This window comes from Narcine bancroftii, chromosome 3, assembly GCF_036971445.1.
Source record: "Narcine bancroftii isolate sNarBan1 chromosome 3, sNarBan1.hap1, whole genome shotgun sequence".
Classification (NCBI taxonomy): Eukaryota; Metazoa; Chordata; class Chondrichthyes; order Torpediniformes; family Narcinidae; genus Narcine; species Narcine bancroftii.
This window is the reverse complement of record NC_091471.1, coordinates 170,144,331-170,165,183: the sequence shown is the minus strand read 5'-3', so window position 1 is coordinate 170,165,183 and position 20,853 is coordinate 170,144,331.

Sequence of the window (20,853 nt, the reverse complement as noted above, 5' to 3'; positions counted from 1 at the left end):
TACCAAAGATGGGGAAAGATCCACTAACACCAGCATCATATAAACCAATATCTCTACTTAACACAGATTATAAGATAATAGCTAAACTATTAGCAAACAGATTGGCCGACTGTGTACCAAAAATAGCAAAACCAGATCAAACTGGATTTATTTAAAAAAAGACGAACAACGGACAATATATGTAAGTTCATTAACTTAATCCATGCAGTACAAGGAAACAAGACGCCAACAGTGGTGGTTGCTTTAGACACAGAGAAAGCCTTTGACAGGGTAGAATGGAATTATTTATTCAAAGTATTACAGAAATTCAACCTACCAGAGAAATATATTAATTGGATTAAAGCATTATATAAGGGACCATTGGCGAAGGTGACAGTAAATGGATATATATCAAACCAATTTAAATTAAGCAGATCAACTAGGCAGGGATGTCCACTATCTCCCTCACTGTTCGCGTTAGCTATAGAACCACTAGCAGAACTGATAAGAACAGAAAATAAAATAAGAGGGATAAAAATAAAAGAGAAAGAATATAAAATCAGTCTATTTGCAGATGGTGTCATAGTATACTTAACAGAACCAGAAATATCAAGAATTACATAAGAAATTGAAGGAATATGGAGAAGTATCAGGGTACAAGATCAATGCAAATAAAAGTGAAGCAATGAATAATGTGGATTTCACAAAGTTTAAGAAAGAATCACCATTTAGATGGCAAACACAAGCAATTCGATAACTAGGTATACAACTAGATAATAATCTCGGCTATCTATACAAACTAAATTATCAGCCATTAATGAAAAAAATTACAAGACAACAGAGTACTGGAAAGACTTACCACTAACACTGATAGGAAGGGTAAACTGTATTAAAATGAATATCTTCCCAAGAATACAATAACTATTTCAATCATTACCAATTCACCTAACAGAGAAATTCTTCAAGGAGGTAAAGAAAATAATAAGGAAATTCTTATGGAAAGGGGGGAAACCGAGGATAGCGCTAGATAAATTAAAAGAATGGTACAAACAAGGGGGCTTACAGCTACCAACTTTAAAAATTATTATAGAGCAGCACAATTAAGATACCTATCAGATTTTTATCAAACAAAGGAAAAATCAGATTAGAGCTAGATAATATAGGGTAGAAGGTACCTGAACATATACTATATTAAGTGGGATGAAAAGTTGGTGCAACATAGGAATTCACCAGTACTGCACCATCTGCTCAACATTTGGAAGAAGATTCACGTAGAAAGGAATAAAATAAATTATCAACTACCAAAATTAATATTGACACAAAATCAACTAATCTCTTTCATAATAGATAACTTTTCCTTTAAAGAATGGGAGAGAAAAGGGATCAAAAGAACAGAAAATTGTTTTTCGGGTAATAAATTATTATCTTTTGAACAAATGAAGGACAAATATAGTATAACTCATGATATAATGTTTGCATATCACCAACTGAAAACCTACTTGAAGAACAAATTGGGAAGCAGTCTGAGGTTACCAGAAGGAAGCAATTTTGAATATGTGATTACAGACACAATGATGATTAAAAGATTTATAACAAACATGTACATCAAACTGCAAGAAAAGGAGAACAAGGAAACAAGCTGTAAACCTAAACAAAAATGGGTACAAGATCTAAACATAAAGATAAAGAATGAAACATGGGAAAAGCTATGCTCCAGAACTATGAGAAATATAATAAACACGAGGTTACGCATGATACAACATAATTGGTTACACAGGCTATACATCACACCCCAAAAATTAAATCTATGGGACCCAACAGTATCAGACAGATGTTTTCGCTGTAAGAAGGAAACGGGAACAACAATACATGCAATTTGGGCATGTGAGAAAGTGGAAAAATTTTGGGAAGATCTAAACCAGGTATTAAATAAAATCACAAAAAGCAACATACCAAAAAATCCAGAGATCTTTCTTCTAAGTAATATAAGAAGTAAAGAATTTGGACTCGATTTGGATGGAGCACAAAAAAGATTTATTATGATAGCCTTAGCTGTAACAAAAAAATATATTATGTCAACCTGGAAATTGGAAGATAGCCTGAGAATACAACAATGATACATAGAAATGAATAAATGTATTCCATTGGAAAAAATAACATATAATTTAAGAAATAACATCACAGTATTCAAACAAACATGGGAACCATACATGGAACATAATAGAGAAATCCTACCACGGACCTCCACCCCCTAAAATGACAGAAGGAGAAGACAAAATGAACTGACCCAGAATGTAAAAGTAGAAGACACAAATTTCTTCTTTATTTTCATTGTGTGATGACGTTGTTTAACGGGTTTAATGTATCATATAGATTGAACGTTGAGTGAATGGGGAGGGGGGGTGTGAGGGAGGGAGGGAAGGGAGGGGGAAAAAGGGGAGAAAATGACACTATGTATATTCAAGAGGAAAATGTCTGTATGTATTTTGGTCAGTATGGTTCATAGTGTGAAAAATAAAAAAAAGTTAAAAAAAAGGAAGATACACGTATTTATACTTTACTTTCACAACATTTTGAAGAAATACTTTGTCCCTTTTAGCTTTATAGTCATCCTGTCAGTCAGTGAATCTGAGCGAAGCCATAGAACAACAATAAAACAGAAATCATTGTGCATGAAGAAATTATTACTCCAACAAATTCACAAATTAAATGCCTTCGTAGCCACCAGCAGAAACATTGAAAAGGTAATTCCGATGAATTATTCATCATTCTTCTGCAGCATGGCAAATGGCCTGTGGGTCTGATACTGATTGTGATATTTGTTTATGAAAGCTGCCTCGGTTAAACACAGAGCTTCTGTAATTCAAATGCTCTGAGCGATTCAGCATTTAATGGCACAGCAGTTCATTTCAGCATGCTTAAGTGCTGCAAGAAGGGCATTTCTCCACCTGATGTCGCAGACAGCAAGTGAACGTGACAACAATTCATAAATAGTGAGGCCACAAATGTGTGATACAACAAAAATTCCTGTGAGCCACGTCTATGTATTGGCTCTTTGAGAGAGTAGCCCAATAACTCTTCCGTTTATTTCCACCCTTCATTCCCACTCTGGAATTAGTCTAATTGCCTTTTGAAGATTAGAAATTAATCTATTTAATTTCTCTTTCGTATGTTCCAAGTTATTGTAAAACTCAGAATTTAAAAAAAAACACTTTTTTGCTCTCTTTTCTGATCATTTTGCCAATCATCATATACTGGAGTCCGCTACTTAATTAGCCTCCTCTTAGTGGAGACACTTTCTCCTGATTTATGCTGTTAAGTTTTTTTTCATTTGGAAGAACCCCTATTAAGCAAAGGTTACTCAAGGTCCAGATGAATAGTGAAGGAACCAAAGATCCTGAAAATCAAAGTGAGCACCTTCAATGGAAAGTAACTGTGCCTGAGGTAATTTGAATCCACAAGGGGAAAATTGCTGTTCACCCTCAACTTGATAAATGACAGCATTTCCATGGTGGTGAACAAGTTCCCTCTGCTTCCTCTGAGCTCAGAGTTGGCAGGTTCAAATTGCTTTCCAGAGATGATGCGTACACTGCAATTCATTGCAGAGAGAGGTGCGTTCTTTTGATTAGGACTTAACTGAGAACCTATCTGTGCTAGCATTGCCATATTAAAGATCCAATAGCAATACTTCAAACAAGTGTTCCTTTCAATATTTATTGCTGAGCTAGCAATACTAATTCAGCTCAATTTTTTGTTACTGCGTGTCAGAATTTGTTGTATACACGTTGCCCACTGTGCTTCCCACATTGCCACAGGAAATACATGCCAAGAGTATATCATCTGCTATAAGATGCACTGACACTTCATAAAACTGTAGGTGAGGGGATGTGTGTTTGGGGGTGTGGGTGGGTGGGTGTTTTTTTTTATATACAGGGTGGCAAGATTAGCATAACGGTTAGTACAATGCTATTACGGGGCCAGCAACCAAGGTTCAAATCCAGTCCTATAAGGAGTTTGCACGTTCTCCCTTTGTCTGTATACGTTTCACTCGGGTGCTCAGGTTTCCTCCCACCATTCAAAATGTACAGAGATTGTAGGTTAATTGGTGCATTTGGGAGACAGGGGCTTGTGGGCCAGTAAGGCCCATTACTGTGCTGTATGTCTACATTTAAAAAAAAATGAATCCTGTTGAATGTTTTTGAGTATCATAAGCCAAGTGAATAGGTTTGGAGAAATTGGCTATTCAAGAAATCTAGGAGGGGAACAACCAAACCCTCCCCCAAAAAAATTATGATGTAATGGATGCTCACTCATTTGCTGACCTTTCCCTTCAAAGTCCAATAGATTTATATTCTTTCACACCCAGTCATAAATGTATAAAAATAAATCAGTAAATGACATCGATTGTAAATGAAGTCCGCACAAGTGTTACTCTTCACCAAGAGCATGCCTCATTGTTATGCTTCTTCTTTCATGAAGAATCACTTTATGTGAGTCTGACACTTACCCGACTTTATTTTCCTTGAGCTGCTTCATTCAACTTTCAACCACAACTGACATATTTCACTTCCAGTTTATGCTCAACCGTGTGCATTGCCTGTTAGGAAATGTTTTTATTTACACACATAAGAACACATCTTTCCTCTTTAAAGAAAGCAAAAGCACAAACTCAATACTTTGCCTAATAATTACAAAAATATCTACATTCAATGGTCAGTGTCTTTCCGCTAGTTGCATCTGATGACTTCTAGCTTCACAAAGTCGTTCAAGTTGCGGTAAGTCACAGGTTCAGATCCACCCCCTCAACATCCCCTCCGAGATCGAGCGACATGGTGAGGACCAAGACAGCAAGGAAAAGTTCTGTTGCAGACCTAGCTTTGAAGCAAGGGATGCCCTTTCTTCATTTCACTGGCAGCTAGGCAGCTGTTAACCCTTTGACAGCTCTTGCTTTTCATCTCGCAGGGTGTCTAGCCAAGCCACCCTCCGCACCAGGCAAGCCTGGTGGAGGAGCTGGTTTAGTCGCCGACCATGCAACAAGTAGTACTGGGTTACATGGTACCGTTAGCACTCAGATGAGTGACTTGAGCATCTAGTTCCATCAAAAGGACCCGATTCTTCTATGCAAGATCTGACACTTACATTTTGTATCTCTAGGTCCTTTCATTTAGTGAAAAAGCCCGAATGTGAAGGCAGAGATTCTCTGCCCTTACATCAGGAGACTTACCTCTATGAATGCGCTGTGGCCAGCTCCAGGCACTGACTGAAATCCCTCTATTGGGAAGGTCAGTGGCAGAGCGCTGTACTCCATTGCCTGGTATGAATGTATTCTGCTGCAAGCAGCTGGCTAGGGGTGGGTTGATGACATTTCAATGATGATCTCAGCCCACAACCCATCTCCCACTCTCTGCCATTCACTCACCCCTCTCCTTCCATGAACCCTTTGGAGCAGGGGTGGCAGGCGGGGGGAGGGGGGCTGTGACAGCCTGCGGGCCACTCTAGCACCTCATTGGGCCACTTCATCCTTAATCAGCGGCAGCAGCTCAAAACATGGGAGAGCAATGGCTGCCTTCCCTCCCCATAATGCCCCACAGCTGGAATTGTTCTGGGAAATGGTCATTGCTCTGCCACATATTTATGACTGGTGGTGCTACATCACCAGTCATCCTGCCTCTATCGGCTCTGGAAGGCGCTACGAGGCATTACTCAACATGAATGCGATGCAGGAGCAGCCTTTTAGGACTGCTCCATGAAAAGTAAGCTTATATTTTTCGCTCTGCACTTGTAGCCGGCCTCCAGGTGGAGGCCTGGCATGAAAGTGCCTTCTGATTCTCCCCATTGAGTAATAATGCATGCTTATTTACCTCATCAGTGCATTTTTGTAAACGCCAAATTTAATTCATGGCATCTTCTAATTTAGTGGGGAGGTTTGCCACAGATTTTTGCACTCGTTCATATTCTACATGCTGGTGCTTCAGAAGCGGGGCTTTCATCTCCACTTATTTCACAATTTCATCCAAATATTTATTCACTCTCTTATTTTCCTGTTTTACAAATAGCAGTTGATCTTGGGCTTCAACATATCCATTCTACAACTCTGTGAGCTTCACAATCTTGGCCACAGCTGCTACAGTGGGCGACATAGCTGCCAGTTCCTGTTCTGACAATGTGGCAGCTCCTTTAAGCTTTGCAGTTGAAAGAAGATGGTTTGCATTTTCCAAATCCTCTAATCCAGCCATTTTTTAAAAATTTTAGATGCAGATGAAGCCATTCATTAGACATTGTCAACAATCTCTGACAGTCGCTTACACATTCTTCATTCATTCTCTCTTTCTGTTGGGCCCTTTACAGTTCCTGATTCTTTTCTTCATGCAGAGCTCAAACATTCTTCGATGCTGCCATGCCACTCTTCAACCTTTGTCAGAGCTACAATTTGCTGGGCAAGTTCAGCTTCTACTTCTGGTAGAGTTTCTGCTTGCTTCATTATTTGCTGCAGTTTCTGTTCAGCAAGTTCTAGATGTTCCTGTAGCTGTCTATTTTTGTCTTCTAGCTGGTGTAAGAAGGTGTCCTTATATGCCAACTTATTTTCCAGTTTGTCATTCATGTCATGCAATAAGGTTGATTCTCTCTTTACATGAAGATATCACTTTTCCAATGTAGTTATCCTTTCTTCCATAATTGTTGTGTGCTTATCTTCAGTCTGTGGAAGCCACTATGAAAACTCATTGCTCTCCCACGTTTTGAGATGCTGCCGCTGATTAAGGATGAAGTGGCCTAATGAGGTGCTAGAGTGGCCCGCAGGCTGTCACAGCCCCCCCCCCCCCCCCCGCCGGCCACCCTTGCTCTCAGGGGTTCATGGAAGGAGAGGGGTGAGTGGGTGGCAGAGAGTGGGAGATGGGTTGTGGGCTGACATCATCACTGAAATGTCATCATCCCACTCTTTGTTCACTTGCTCTCAGACCTAATATTGGCTGTGCTCTCCTTTCTACAATCAGTAGCTGTGACTTTAGATGCTGCCCTTTGTGTTTGAAGGTCAACATAAAGCCATCTTTTTCCTGGAACGTTCTCTCCAGTGTAGCCTGTCATTTTTAATTTCACAGGGTACATTTTGCTCTTTATGAAGAGGGTCTTGTTATTGTCCATAGATAACAGATCCACCTGGGCTCTGGCATCAACCTCAAATGGAATTACTGTCTCATTCAGTCACTGAAAGAATCTTTTCCATTTTGCCAGTCTGTAGTGAATCAATGAATAATTCCTCCATTTCTTCATTCACTTAGTATATATATCTCTTGGTAACCCCTGCTTTGCAGCATTTTGCAAAATGATTCTTCTTCCCATATTTATGGCAGGACTTTCCACAGGAAGGGCACATCTTTGGAATATGTCTACCTCTCCACCTGCTGCATTTGCTGTTTGAGTTTACCACTTTGCCTTGTTGTTGCTTTGGGAAATTCCTGGTGCTCTGCTTTTCCATTTTACCACAGGCACTGTTGTGTCTATACTGTGCAGCTCCTTAGCTTGTGCTCTTGTGGTCTCAGCTGCCTTAAATGGTTGGGGGAGGGGGAGGGCAAGGAGAGGAGCACAGCCCAACGGGCAAGAGATCATAGGTGCATAAAGGTGGGAGGGCATAAGAGAAAAAATGCTGATAAGTGATGGAGGTGGTGGGGAGGGGGGAAAGATATCTCTGAATGAAGAGTGTAGAGGGGTGAAGAGCTGGGTTGGGTAAACCGGAGAAGTTGATGTTAATGCCATCTGGTCATCCCAGATGGAATATAAGGAGCTACTCCTTAAATTTATGGTTCCCCTGGTTTTGCAGTGCACAAAGACATGCGCAGACATATTGGCATGCGAGTGGGGTGCTTAATTGAAATAGGTGGCCACTGGAAGATCTACGCCATTGCTGCGGATAGAGCAAAGGGGCTCAGCAAAATTATCTCCCCATCTGCGTCCAGTCTCTCCAATGTAGAGAAAGCCACAGTAGGAGCACTGGAGACAGTAGATGTGAAGTGTTGCTTCATGTAGAAGACCTGTTTGGGGTCATAAAAGGTTATGAGGGAGGTACCAAGGGGGTGATTAGTGGAAAGGGATGAGTGGACGAGGGCGACATGGAAGGAGCGGTCCCTGCGGAAGGTGGAAAGGGGAATGTGTGTGTGGTTGTGGGATCATGTGCAGGAGATGGAAATTGAGGAGGATGCAGTGTCTTGTGGTGGGGGGGGGAGGGGGTCAGACCAGTTGTGCAAGAAATGGAGATACGGCTAAGGATTGATTTGATGTTAGTAGAGGGAAGCCATATTTTTTGAAGAAGATCATCACAGATGATCTGTAATGGAAGATCTCATCCTAGGAGAAGATTGCATGGAGAAGGATCTGAGAAAGGAATAAAATAATTATAGGGAACAGGGTGTGAAGAGGTGTAGTCGAGGTTATTATGAGAGTTGGTGGGTGTGTAGAAAATGTCCTTAGAAAGTTTATCTCCAAAGATAGAAACAGAGAGATTGAGCAAGAGGAGAATGTCACCAGAGATGGACCAAGTGAATGCAAGGTTGGGGTAAAAGTTATCTGTAAGATGGATAAAATTGATGAGCTCATCATGGATGCTTGAGGCAGAACCAATGTTATCATCAATGTAGCAGGGGAAACATATTAGATTCTTTAGGATACTTGACAGCTTTAATGTTAATGAGTGACACCATCATTTGACATTTTATTCCATACATGGGTCAGGTAATGTTTACCATAAGCAGTGATACCATATGATCTACCCTTACATGATCTATTTTTGAGAACAGCCATTATCATTTTCCAAGCTGTGTTCCAAAAACTGGACAACATCAGTGAGTCACTTTGAGGATCTGTTCTATCCTGCATATCACAGTTAGCTTCTAGTCTTCTGGACAGAATTGTATAGCCAAATCCTGTCCAAAGCATCAGTTAATTACAATTCTCAATGTATCTTGATTTCACGTGGACTCAATTCAATAGAGAGCACTGCTTCTCAGAGGCATCAAACATTGATCAGGTGATGGAGACATAGATGGTGGTATAAGAGGATTCTCAATTGTATCTGTCAGGTAGTTGAGTTTGTTGATGTGCTGGTAAGCCAAAGTGATATGATATTCTCAGGCACTGTGATTGAATATTTTCTCCCTTGGTTTCCATTTGCCCAGAGACGCCACTCAATACGAATTAAATGAGTTGTTAAAAAAGGTGAGGATGGGATTTCACTTGTGTTACTGTATTGAAAGTGGCAGCACCAGATTGGAATTCAGTCAGCATTTAATAAGCTTTGTATCACCTCTATCTGCTGTTGCACCAGAGTCCTAGTAACCACTCAATTTCTTTGAAAAAAAAGTGCACTCTGTCTGTGGGGAGTAAATGAACGGGATATCTACTGAACACATTGCAACAATCAAGGATGAGTGTTATGTCAGCCAATGAGGTGGTTCAGTACTTACAACAAGTCTTAGAGAAAACAGTTTAGAAGACAAAGTCTATTTACTCAACCCAGAATCCCTTCACGTGGAGCACAAACAGTCAATTCAGTTGCAATTCAAAAGAATATATGAACTACAAGTTCATGATTGAAACTGCAGCAACATATCCTACAAAAACACAAGGAAACAGGAGCAGGAGTCAGTTACCAGGCACCCCAAACCTACCCTTCAATTCAACGTGGCCATGTTTGATCTATGCTGGCCACAACTCCTGTTCTATACCAGTGCCCCATAACCCTCAATCCTTTAAGCATGTATCTATCTCTACCTTAAATATATTTAATGATCTGGCCTGTAAAGAATTTCAGAGATTCGCTACTCACTGAGAGAAGAGAGTGAAACATAAAATCTGCAGACGCCTGTTATTCAGGCACTTGGCTGCTTTTGCTTTTTGCTCATCCTCAGGCCTGAAATGTTGGTTATATATCTTTACCCTCGAGACCAAAATGTTTGTGTTCTTACTGGGAGTAAAAAGGGGTGGTTTTAAATGTTTAAATTTTTTTTAGTACTCTTGTTCATCATTCTCATTTCCTGGAAAAAAAAAACGACCCTCTTAAGATCATTCAGATCTCATAAGCTTGAAGAAGGTAACCCTACATCTTTTTTTTCAACTCCAAGTGACACAAACCCAAATGATCTAGCCTCTCTTGACAGAACAACCCTGTCTTCCCTTGAATTAGCCCTGGATACCAGGGAACATGGCCCAAAAGTTCAGGGAATCTTAAGACGGAGATGAGGAGGAACTTCTTTTCCCAAAGAGCAAGTGGATCTGTGGAATTCTCATACCCAAGAAACCTGAAGAGGCTGCCAGATTCAATACATTTATGGCGTAGATGCTTACATTTTTACAAGTCAGGTAATTAACAGTTATGGGGTAAAGGATGGTAGGTGGAGCTGAGGCCATGCCAGATCAGCCATGATATTGATAAATGACAAAACAGGCTTGACAGGCCAGATGGCCTATTCCTGTTCTTATTTTTTGATGTTCTGATGACTCTGCTTTGGACCGTCTCCAATGCATCTATATTTCTTTTTAATTAAAGGGACCAAAACTATGCAGTGCATTCCAGGTGTGGCCTCAGCAACACCCTGTACAACTGTAACAAAGCCACCCAATTTCATTAGAGTTAAGGGCATGAATACAATATCATCAGTGCTCTCAACTCTCGCATATGCGCCAACCGAACTCCAATACACGAGTCCACCACACGTGCACCAAAGACTCGTGCATGTGCCCACAGCCCATGGACTCTGGAATGCAGGTTTAGACCAGAATGTGGAAAGATTCGCCAAGCTTGATATGCAAATTCAAGAGGTTTTAAGTTGTTATCGTCAAATCTATGATGGAAAAAGATTTGATTTAAACATTTGTTTTAAGACTTCAGCACTCCATGCACATGGGCAGAATTCCGACTTGCGTCCATTTTGAGATACCACCAATCCTTTGGTCCCATTATGGTCGTAAGTCAAGGAGTACCTGTATCGTATTCCAGGTTTGGCCTCAATAACACCCTGTACAAATGTAACAAAACCACATAATTGTTAAATTCCGTCCCCTTTCCAATGAAGGTCAACATATCCTTTGTTTTTTTTTTAATTACTTGTTGGCCTGCTAATTTTTTGAGAATGAACCAGAACACCCAAATCACTCATTTGCAGTCCCTCTCCCGTAAAAGCATTGTAGTTTCTTCAAAAAAAAAGGCAGTGTATTGAAGATAACACAGGATATACCTTGTGTATAAAATCAATCTTTATCACTTTCTCTGGGCATGATTAATTTAGGAATTATTCAATCACCTGACCATGAGAAGTGCAATTTATAAAACAGAGCGTGAGTCAGTGCCTCTGTTCATGGAAAGGCAAAAATATCCTGAAGGGCAGGTAGGGATGAGCCAAGATCCTGGACTTGCCATTAATGTATATTTTCCAAACATTCATTGAAAAATACCTGGTAACATTTTAACTATTTGATGTATTTCTGTTGATTTGCTACTGAGAAGCTTTTGTAGAATTTGTCATTAACTACTCAGACATCCATGTTCAATTAGTTCAGCATAACCAGGTCTATGCTCCCTCATCTGGAATGTCAATCTGTGCTGGCAATTGATTAATTGGCATGTTTAATTTGGGTCACATCACCACATTAGCACAAACAAGCATCAATGATACTGGTTCAACAGAGTAGTTGATGGATTGTGCCATTTTGTCATCTTGTTGGGTTTTCACATTAAAAGACTTTTGTTTCCCTGTTCTCTTGATCAAAGGACAATTGTGGAACAAGAGTAAATAATCATTTTGTGATGAATCATTGAGCAAGGTTGGGGCAAAAATGTTATTGTGCACTTCTATTCATCATTAACTTGGAACTTAAGCGATAGAAATAAGGAGAAGTTGTCCACAAAGCTCTTTGTGTCTTCTCTTCCAATCAGTTATGATCAGCATTTACGGATTTTTCCTGTTATGAATAGTCTCCAATATGCCGGTTCACACTGGAATGACCAAAATCGACATATCTCCATTTTAGTCCGCCATTTCATACAGCATACCAATGTTGTGGTACGCAAGGGGATGGGACATGCAACTCCACTACGTCGAGGTTGACGGTGATGTATAACATATGTGGGACATGTAGCTTTACTGAACTCGTTCCCCTCTTTCTCTTCAGCCTTCTCCATTCCAGCCCTTCTGCGAGATATTAATCCAGTGTGTGTCTTTTGAGTTGCTTCTTTCCATGTCTAACTCCACATTGCAAACCTTTCCTCGTTTCCTTCTATTTTACTTTGGCTGATTTAAAAAAAAATCACAACCTGTCTTTTTCTCTCACCCTCTGTCAGTCCTTTTATTTGTGTTTACTGAAGCAACAGAAATGCTAGGAATAAATGTTCTCTTCTTGCAAAGTAATGGGTAATAAACACAAAGGTTTCAAAACCAGGGAGGATCTGAAGTCAGGATGTCTTTCATGATATTGGCAAGACTGATAATACCCAGACAGAAAACAGAATTCTTTCCATCAAATGTCACACTCAAGCAATTGTTGCTTCATCGAGTGAATTGAGCTTCCTTGAGGAACTGGCCCTATTTACTAGCTCTTAGAGTTTATTTCATCAAAGAATTACTAAATAAATAGAGACAGAGAAACTTCAGCCAATCGCAGCCGTGAATTCTGTGGCAGTGCCATCAGTTGGGACCAACTTCCCAGAAGTGTTGGGATCATGGAGGGCAGTAGGTGTCTTTAGACATGCGAGCAGTATTTTGAACACCAATGAAGCAAGGAGAACGAACAGGGTTCAGATCCCTCACTGACCAGTGTCATTGGCGAGACATTCAGATCTTCTGCTCATCTGAGGATTGTGTACTTTACATTTCCTTTCTTTGTATCTCATCCTGGTTTAATGAGATGTCTCCTTGATTGGAACATGCCTACCTCTTTGCCCAACACACTGGTTCCAATACTCGCCTGCCTAATGTCCCATTTAGATACCCGTAATCTGTTAAGCATTTTTAACATTCCCCCTTGGCCATGCAATGAGTGGTGGCATTTGTGACACCCAGTCCCAGCAAATGAAACTTGCCAATCCACAATAAACATAATACAATTAAACCCATCAACACAAGGGTTTACCCAATGGCAGTATTTAAAGAGGTGGGACTCAGTTGACTGTGATGTCATATTCATTAGCCAAGTTGGTCCCAGAATATCTGCAGTGCAGTTTACACTGCAGGTGTTCCAGGAAAATTACAAGGGGTCTAGGCAAAAAAAATGGCACCCCATTCCAGTTCTGTGGTTTTTTTGGGTTTTTTTTTGTACACACCACGCATTACAGAAAAAAGGAAATAATTTCCCAGAACAAAGCGGATATATAAAAAGCATTAGTGACTGATGTCATCTTGGCACTTGCTCTCTTTTTTTTACCCATTTCCCATCTGCAACTCCTCATCTCTCTACAGAACAGAAGTCTACCTACCTCATTTCTGCATACAACTAATGAGTTATCTTCAACAGCTTTCTGGAGTAACAAAGTCCAAAGAAATTTTTCCTCATTTGAGTCTTAAATGAGTGACCCCTTATTTTGCAGATTATAACCCTTGGCTTTCCATCAACCACCAGAAGAGACTTCCTCTGAGCTTCCTCAAATGCCCTGAGGGTCCCATTTTTATCAGACCAATCTCGAAGATCACTGTTCACTTTTGACTGTTGGTTCTCTCTGCTTGTTCAATCAATTGCAGCAAGTCATTAGGACCCAGAGCACGAGAGCACTCTCTTCTAACCATCTATCACAAAACAAATGAGACAAAGGTCAAAATTAAAGACCCAGCTTGTTTTAAATTGGAATGTGAAAGAGAAGAAAAAAAAATTGCTTTTATGAGGAGAAACATTCAAGTATCATTTCCTTCTTGGAGTCCCCACACTGGGGTGGAAATGCAAATTAGGCCACAGCTAATAGGCGAGGTGAAGTCTTTAATAAGAATAAGCAAACCACTGGCCTGAGCCTTTGGGAAAATACGTCAAATCCAAAGCTGCTTACACTTGCCTCAAAATAGAATGGATTTTCTGATCTTTGTCAGCTAAAGCACGTACAAACTCGGCCACTGTCAATCAAAATGCAACAACACATCATAAGTAGGAGGACTTTTACTACCCCCAAATGACACAGAAGGCTTGCATTAGAATTGCTTTATCACAACTCCCGGTATTTCTTACCATGTCTGTCAGAAGGAAAATATTCACAAGTAGTGCTCTCTGCAAACAGTGCTCCATTCTGACTATGTTACCAAAGACAGCTTAAAGAGCCAATGCTTTGATTTATGTAAAATCCTGCCGTTTGCAGAGGTAGGGTGAATGCTCACAAGTGCACAGTTGCATTGAATATTCTGATTAAGTGAAAGAAATAAAATATCCGTTGAGAATACTTCAATGTTTATTTAGTGCGCTGTCAAGGGTGTTCTGGCTTGAATGGGAGAATACTGGGCTCAAAAAAACAGTAAAAATAACTTTTTATAATAGCACCTTTTGTGCTTCCTTGCCTGATGATAATAATGTGCAAGCACTATGAATATGTAGCAATATCATAACCATAAAAACTGATTTTAGTCAACTTTGATCTTGATTAATGAATTAATGAGGTCATGATAGCACAGGGGAGATTACTCCTATTCATTGATAGCCCATGTTTTGATGCCTTGGAAGGTGGTAACAGATTTCCTGCTGAATTTATGCTGTCAGTACTCAGACAAAAGTATTCAGCAATTGCAGAACATTTTAAAGTTTAGACAAAAAAGTACAGGACCTTTCAGCCCACAATAGACCAACAACCCCAGGTACTTTTTGAATGGCGGAAGGAAACCGGAACACTGAAAGAAACTCATGCGGACAATGGGGAAAATGTACAAACTCCTTGCAGTCAGCTCAGGATTCGAATCCTGGTTCCGGTCGCTGGCAGTGTAACAGTATTGCGCTAATGTGTTGCTTCGAAATGACCCAAAAATAATGAAGGATTTCTGCAAAAAAAAATTATGAGACCAGATTTTAACCAGGTTCTGAGATGCTGAATTTGAAATCCATTCTCAGTCCCTATGCAGCAAAGTGCATTGAAATTCCCAGTGAATCAAATTTCCAGCATGCTCAGGGACTGAGGGCATATCCTAACTTGTATAGAAGGAACAGGTATTAAGTAGAGTGCGTGGGAGATCCCTGCACGTATGCAATCATCAAATGATTAAAAAGGGATAATGAAGGAGACAGGGGTGAGGTTTCTTATTATGCCAGGAATTACTTCATAATGGAACTCATTAACACAGGGAGGTATCTAGAATTCCTTATTCTTAAAAATAGTTTAGTTTATATCGAGCCAATAGATGTGGGGCAGCAATGGGGAGAGGACTCCAGTCAGGCAAGGAATTTCCATTCCATCAGTGGAACTCCATGGAAGGATTGGCTGAAAACAATGACCTTTACTTTACTTGAAGGAATGATTATATTCCTGATGAAATGAAAAATAATCAATGGCATTCTGTTTTCAGAATACGCCTGTTTGAATAAACATTTATCAGTGTTAATTTGACTACTACTGACTGGAAGTGACATCCCTTTATCTCAGTTAAATGGACACTGGTTCTATTGAGAGCCACAAATTAAAGTGAAAAGATCAGTTGTAAACAAAGGATATGCATAGCTTTGCACCTTCATATTCTTAATTTTATCCACAGATAGTGTAGATTTTTCTGCACCGATTTACATTTCAAGTCCATCCATCTGTTGGTACATCCTTCTCTTTCAGAAGCAGCAGTGGAATATTTAGTGAATCATATTATTCTGAGTGTGTGTCTTTGAAAAGATTTGCCACAGCAGATAGTGGAATGGGCTGTAATATATTTGCCTGCGGTCTTACAGGATCATCGAGATAACCACCTTGGAAACTGCGTCAGATGGTTGTTTATCAAGGTCTGTTCAGTTTCCAGTGTGAGTGGGTGTTTAGCGTGCATCAGTAATATACAGCCTACTAAGATAAAAGCCAGTGACTTAACTGCTCGTATTATCAAATATTTATGTTTTAATGACTATAATTGTGGAATGATGCTACAGTTAGTTTAAGTGCCACCATTGGTTTATATGAAATGTCACAGTGGTTTGGTGTTTGGATGACTAAGTATCCTTTCACCTTAATACATCATCACAATGTTGAAATAAAGGCTCATCACATAAACTTCCAATTATTTATCACTTATTGTTTCACATAACCTCAAAAATGTGTCCTTTTGCAGACTCCTTTTTACTCCAACCATCAATGGAATTTTACAAAATCAAACCCTGACGATTTAGCCTTGCTTCTCTACTGCAGCCTCATGTCATCTCAAAGCAGAACAAATCTCACTCGATTTTGTCTGAGGTCATTGGCCCTGACCTTTTATTTTTTTTGTGTGCACAGCCATCACATTGAAGATCTTCATAACTGACTTGTCCACTGTGATTTGACAGTTGATGATGTATGGTATGTTAAATACACGAACAAGTCTTCAATATCTTCATGTGTTTAGCAGTCCCCTGAAATCACATCTGCTCACATCTGTAATGTACAAAGATAAGCAAGTGCCATGGGAGGCAGCCCAGTTACATACTACCTTAAAAATTTTGTATATGGTTTTCAGAGATCTTATATACTCGAAGCCTTTGAAAGAGAAACAAAAGCATTGTTTGGCCAGACTTTTGTTTCCTATTTAAATCCACTAATTAGAACACAATTAGCCAGCAATTAGATAGTTATTTCCTTCCACCAAACCCCAAAGAGGACAATGTAATACACATATCATCTTGCAACAATTAAATGCAAACGTGAAACCCAACAAACATCTGTATTGACATACAATGGATTAATGTTGAACATTTTAAATTGGAATAATTAGACAGGCTTCTATGCATTATGGTTAATTATTTCTTGAGATCTCTGACATGTCAAAAAATTCCGGATTAATTTAATAAGTGACATTCACTCTGGGGAAAAAAATTCTGATATCCACGGAGACACCTGGCCATTGAGTGTTCAGCAGGATAATGTGAGAAGAGGATCAATTCCACACGGAGTGGCAGTTTAGGCATGTTCTTGGGAAGGGGCCAAGTTGAGGAGTGAAAATTTTAAACTTCCTGACAACTAAATGTTTTCTTCTGCTTGATTTGAGTGTGAATCAAAAAGAAGGTCTTTTGAAGTCCACTCATTATTGATATTTGTCCCTTTATGCTTTTACTTTGGTAGCTGAAGGGAAGTGTCCATCCCAAAGAGGTGATTTTGGGATTTCATTAAAAATTGAATTGAAATTTTACAGCACACAATGATAGGCATTCTCCCTGTCATTCCATGTTTTTTTCTTTATTTCAAAAATACACTATTCTTAAATTATATGTAACTTTATGCATTTTATGTAATTTTATGCATTTTATGCAATTTTATAATTTTATGCAAAATTATATGCATTTTTTAAAATATTTATAATAGACAATAGATGCTGGAGTAGGACAAATTGGCCCTTCGAGCCAGCACCGCCATTTATCGGATCATGGATGATCTTTCCCTTTCAATAACCAATCCCAGCCTTATCCCTATAACCCTCAACTCCCCTGCCCACAAGAGCCTTATCCAACTCTCTCTTAAATCTATCCATCGAATCCACCCCCATATGATGTCCTTCAGCCTGAATATTCATTCTGTTATGAGCTCTGCACATTTTGTGTACAGAGCACTATTGCCACCTGTGGTCTCTTGGGATGATGCAAAGCACAAGCGTTTGAGAGGCATCTACACCAGGCTTAAGCTCTCAATGTCTAATGGAGGAGGATCTGTTAGGAAAATCAGTGGAAGTACATGTGCTTCTTTGTGTGAAACCATTTTCTTTTTTCATGCTGTCAGCCAGCATTGGAAAGAGTTGACAGAAATACAATAATCATGATGTTGAAGGGAATCTCTTTGCTGTAACAACAAAAAGTGCCAAACTTTCCATTAATATCAAAATATAAAAGACAATTGCAAGAAAAAAATGAAATAGAGATTCTGATGAAGTCACCCCTATCTTGTGGCTTGAGAAAGGTAAATTCAGTGGCACAACGTTTCTGGAAACTCAGTTTGGGGATGAACACTCATCTGCTTTGGTTCCTGTTGAACAGCCCATTCTTTCTGGAAGCAGATGACTGCTAGATTCACCCTCACAACATTGGATGGCACCTCCACCAACAGACTATTTCCCAATGAAGAAAGCTGCCACATTCTGCAGGACATAGCATGGGCATGGAGGGCTCAGCCATGCTCTTGGATTAAAAAGTCAACCTCATGTTATAGTTAAACTCATTCATCAAGAAGCAGAGGCTTTTTGACCAGCTGGGGAAAAAAATGATGCATTTTGTATGTTGACCTTCTTTAGCCATGAAGGAAGTAAAAGAACCCCCCCCCCAGTAAAATCATAGCATACGAGACAAAATTTGGAGATCAAATTAAGGGGTTGAAAACAGTTGGTGGCAGGGTTGACACAAAAGAAGGATAAACTATAGACATTGGCAAAAGGGTCATTCAACAGAAGGTTTAATATCATTGTCAAGAGAACCAAGGGAGAGATCGAGGACATTTTATTTTTCCAGAGTGAAATGGAAACACTGTCTTAAAGAGTACCAGAGGCAGAGTTAATAGAAACCTAATGAGTATTTGTGAAAAGCAGAAACAGTTGCAGGATAATGGAGGCAATTGCAACAAAATGAGGTTAACTGAAAGAACATGCTGGATGGAAAGGTCTCTTTCTGCACTGAATGATTCTACATTGGACCACTGCTTCTGGAAGAGGTATTGAGGCCAACAGTTGATGTCCATAATGGGTTGAGAAAAAAGTGGCTAAAAGTTCAGACTATCCAATGTCAAATTCTGATAGAACAAGGAGTGATGACTTCCAAAGTATGACTTTCCAAGAAAATTTTATGCCAGTGGCCTTGAATCTGCAATATTGATTTGCCAATTCTCACAAATGTTCATCTATTTTTTGATCAATCAAGTTGGCTAGGTCAGGCCATGTTACAGTGACATTGGATGTAAAAATAAATGCTACTATTTCACCATCAAATATGGTCAGTAGATAAATGTTGATGCCATAGAGTCAAATGAACCAGATCTGCAAGAAAGACATTCACAAATGTTCCATCAAAACTGGATGTTTGGTATAGTGACCAACACTTGTCAGAAAATGCTTTGGAAGTGCCCAGTTACGACAGAACAGATCAAAGCTGGAGAGCTGTTATACCAGACCATTAACAAGGAGGGAATTTATAATAAGTTAGATTCCCACATGCCTGGAAAAGGCAATACTGCTTTGACCAGTTAGGCAGTCAATTCAGCTTGCCTCCTTTGTGTCTAACCCATTCTACACCCCAGTAAACTTGAACATTCTATTGGTAATTTCAACTTAATCTGTCAATTATTTCATTCTCCTGCATCAATCAACTCTCTGAGATCCAAACCTCAACAGAGTCGGCAGGCTCAGGACGAGGGGACAGCAGAATTCAAAACATCATAGCCTTGTCAGTTAAAAATAAATAAATAAATCACTCTAATAAAATAAAACAACAAAATCACAATCTCTGGCTTCAGGTAGGTTGGTTTATTGCATGTTTTTTTTTTCCCCAATGATGTGATTCATACTTATAGCTGCACTGTAAATTATTCTGAGATGAAGTTGGAATTATTGTTCAAATTAATCAAGCTATAAAATTAAGTAACAATATGCATGCAGAATGATCTCCAACTCAATGCAGGCTCTAAATTCTTCATCAAACAACCAACGTGATAATGCACATGCACTGTTGTATGATGTATGATTTCTTTAGTACAACAGTATTTTCTGCAGAAAACACACACATTTAAAATATTGTTGGAATATATTCAACAACAATCTTGGTCCAAACAGTACTGGGAATTAAATTGCGTAACAGCTTGTACTTCAGAAATGCAGAAGACAGAGATCAATTTTTTTTACCTCATTGTGGTGAAACACTGTTGTATATATATATATATTTGTCATATGTAAATAACACCATTTCATCTGATGCAAGGATCGACAACGAGATAGACAACAGACTCGCCAAGGCAAATAGCGCCTTTGGAAGACTACACAAAAGAGTCTGGAAAAACAACCACCTGAAGAAACACACAAAGATCAGCGTCAACAGAGCCATTGTCAAACCCACGCTCCTGTTTGGCTCTGAATCATGGGTCCTCTACCAGCATCACCTACGGCTCCTAGAAAGCTTCCATCAGCGCTGTCTCCGCTCCATCCTCAACATTCATTGGAATGACTTCATCACCAACATCGAAGTACTCGAGCTGGCAGAGTCCTCAAGCATCGAATCCACGCTACTGAAGACCCAACTGCGCTGGGTGGGTCACGTCTCCAGAATGGAGGACCATCGCCTTCCCAAGATCGTGTTATATGGCGAGCTCTCCATTGGCCACCGAGACAGAGGTGCACCAAAGAAGAGGACTGCTTAAAGAAATCTCTTGGTGCCTGCCATTTTGACCTCTGCCAGTGGGCTGATATCACCTCCAACCATGCATCTTGGCGCCTCACAATTCGGCGGGCAGCAACCTCCTTTGAAGAAGACCACAGAGCCCACCTCACTGACAAAAGACAAAGGAGGAAAAAACCAACACTCAACCCCAACCAACCAATTTTCCCTTGCAACCGCTGCAACCGTGCCTGCCTGTCCCGCATCGGACTTGTCAGTCACCAACGAGCCTGCAGCAGATGTGGACATACCCCTCCATAAATCTTTGTCCGCGAAGCCAAGCCAAAGAAGATGTAAATAACATGAACCTTCCTGGTTGACCCTGCTCTCACTGGCCAGCTCATGACT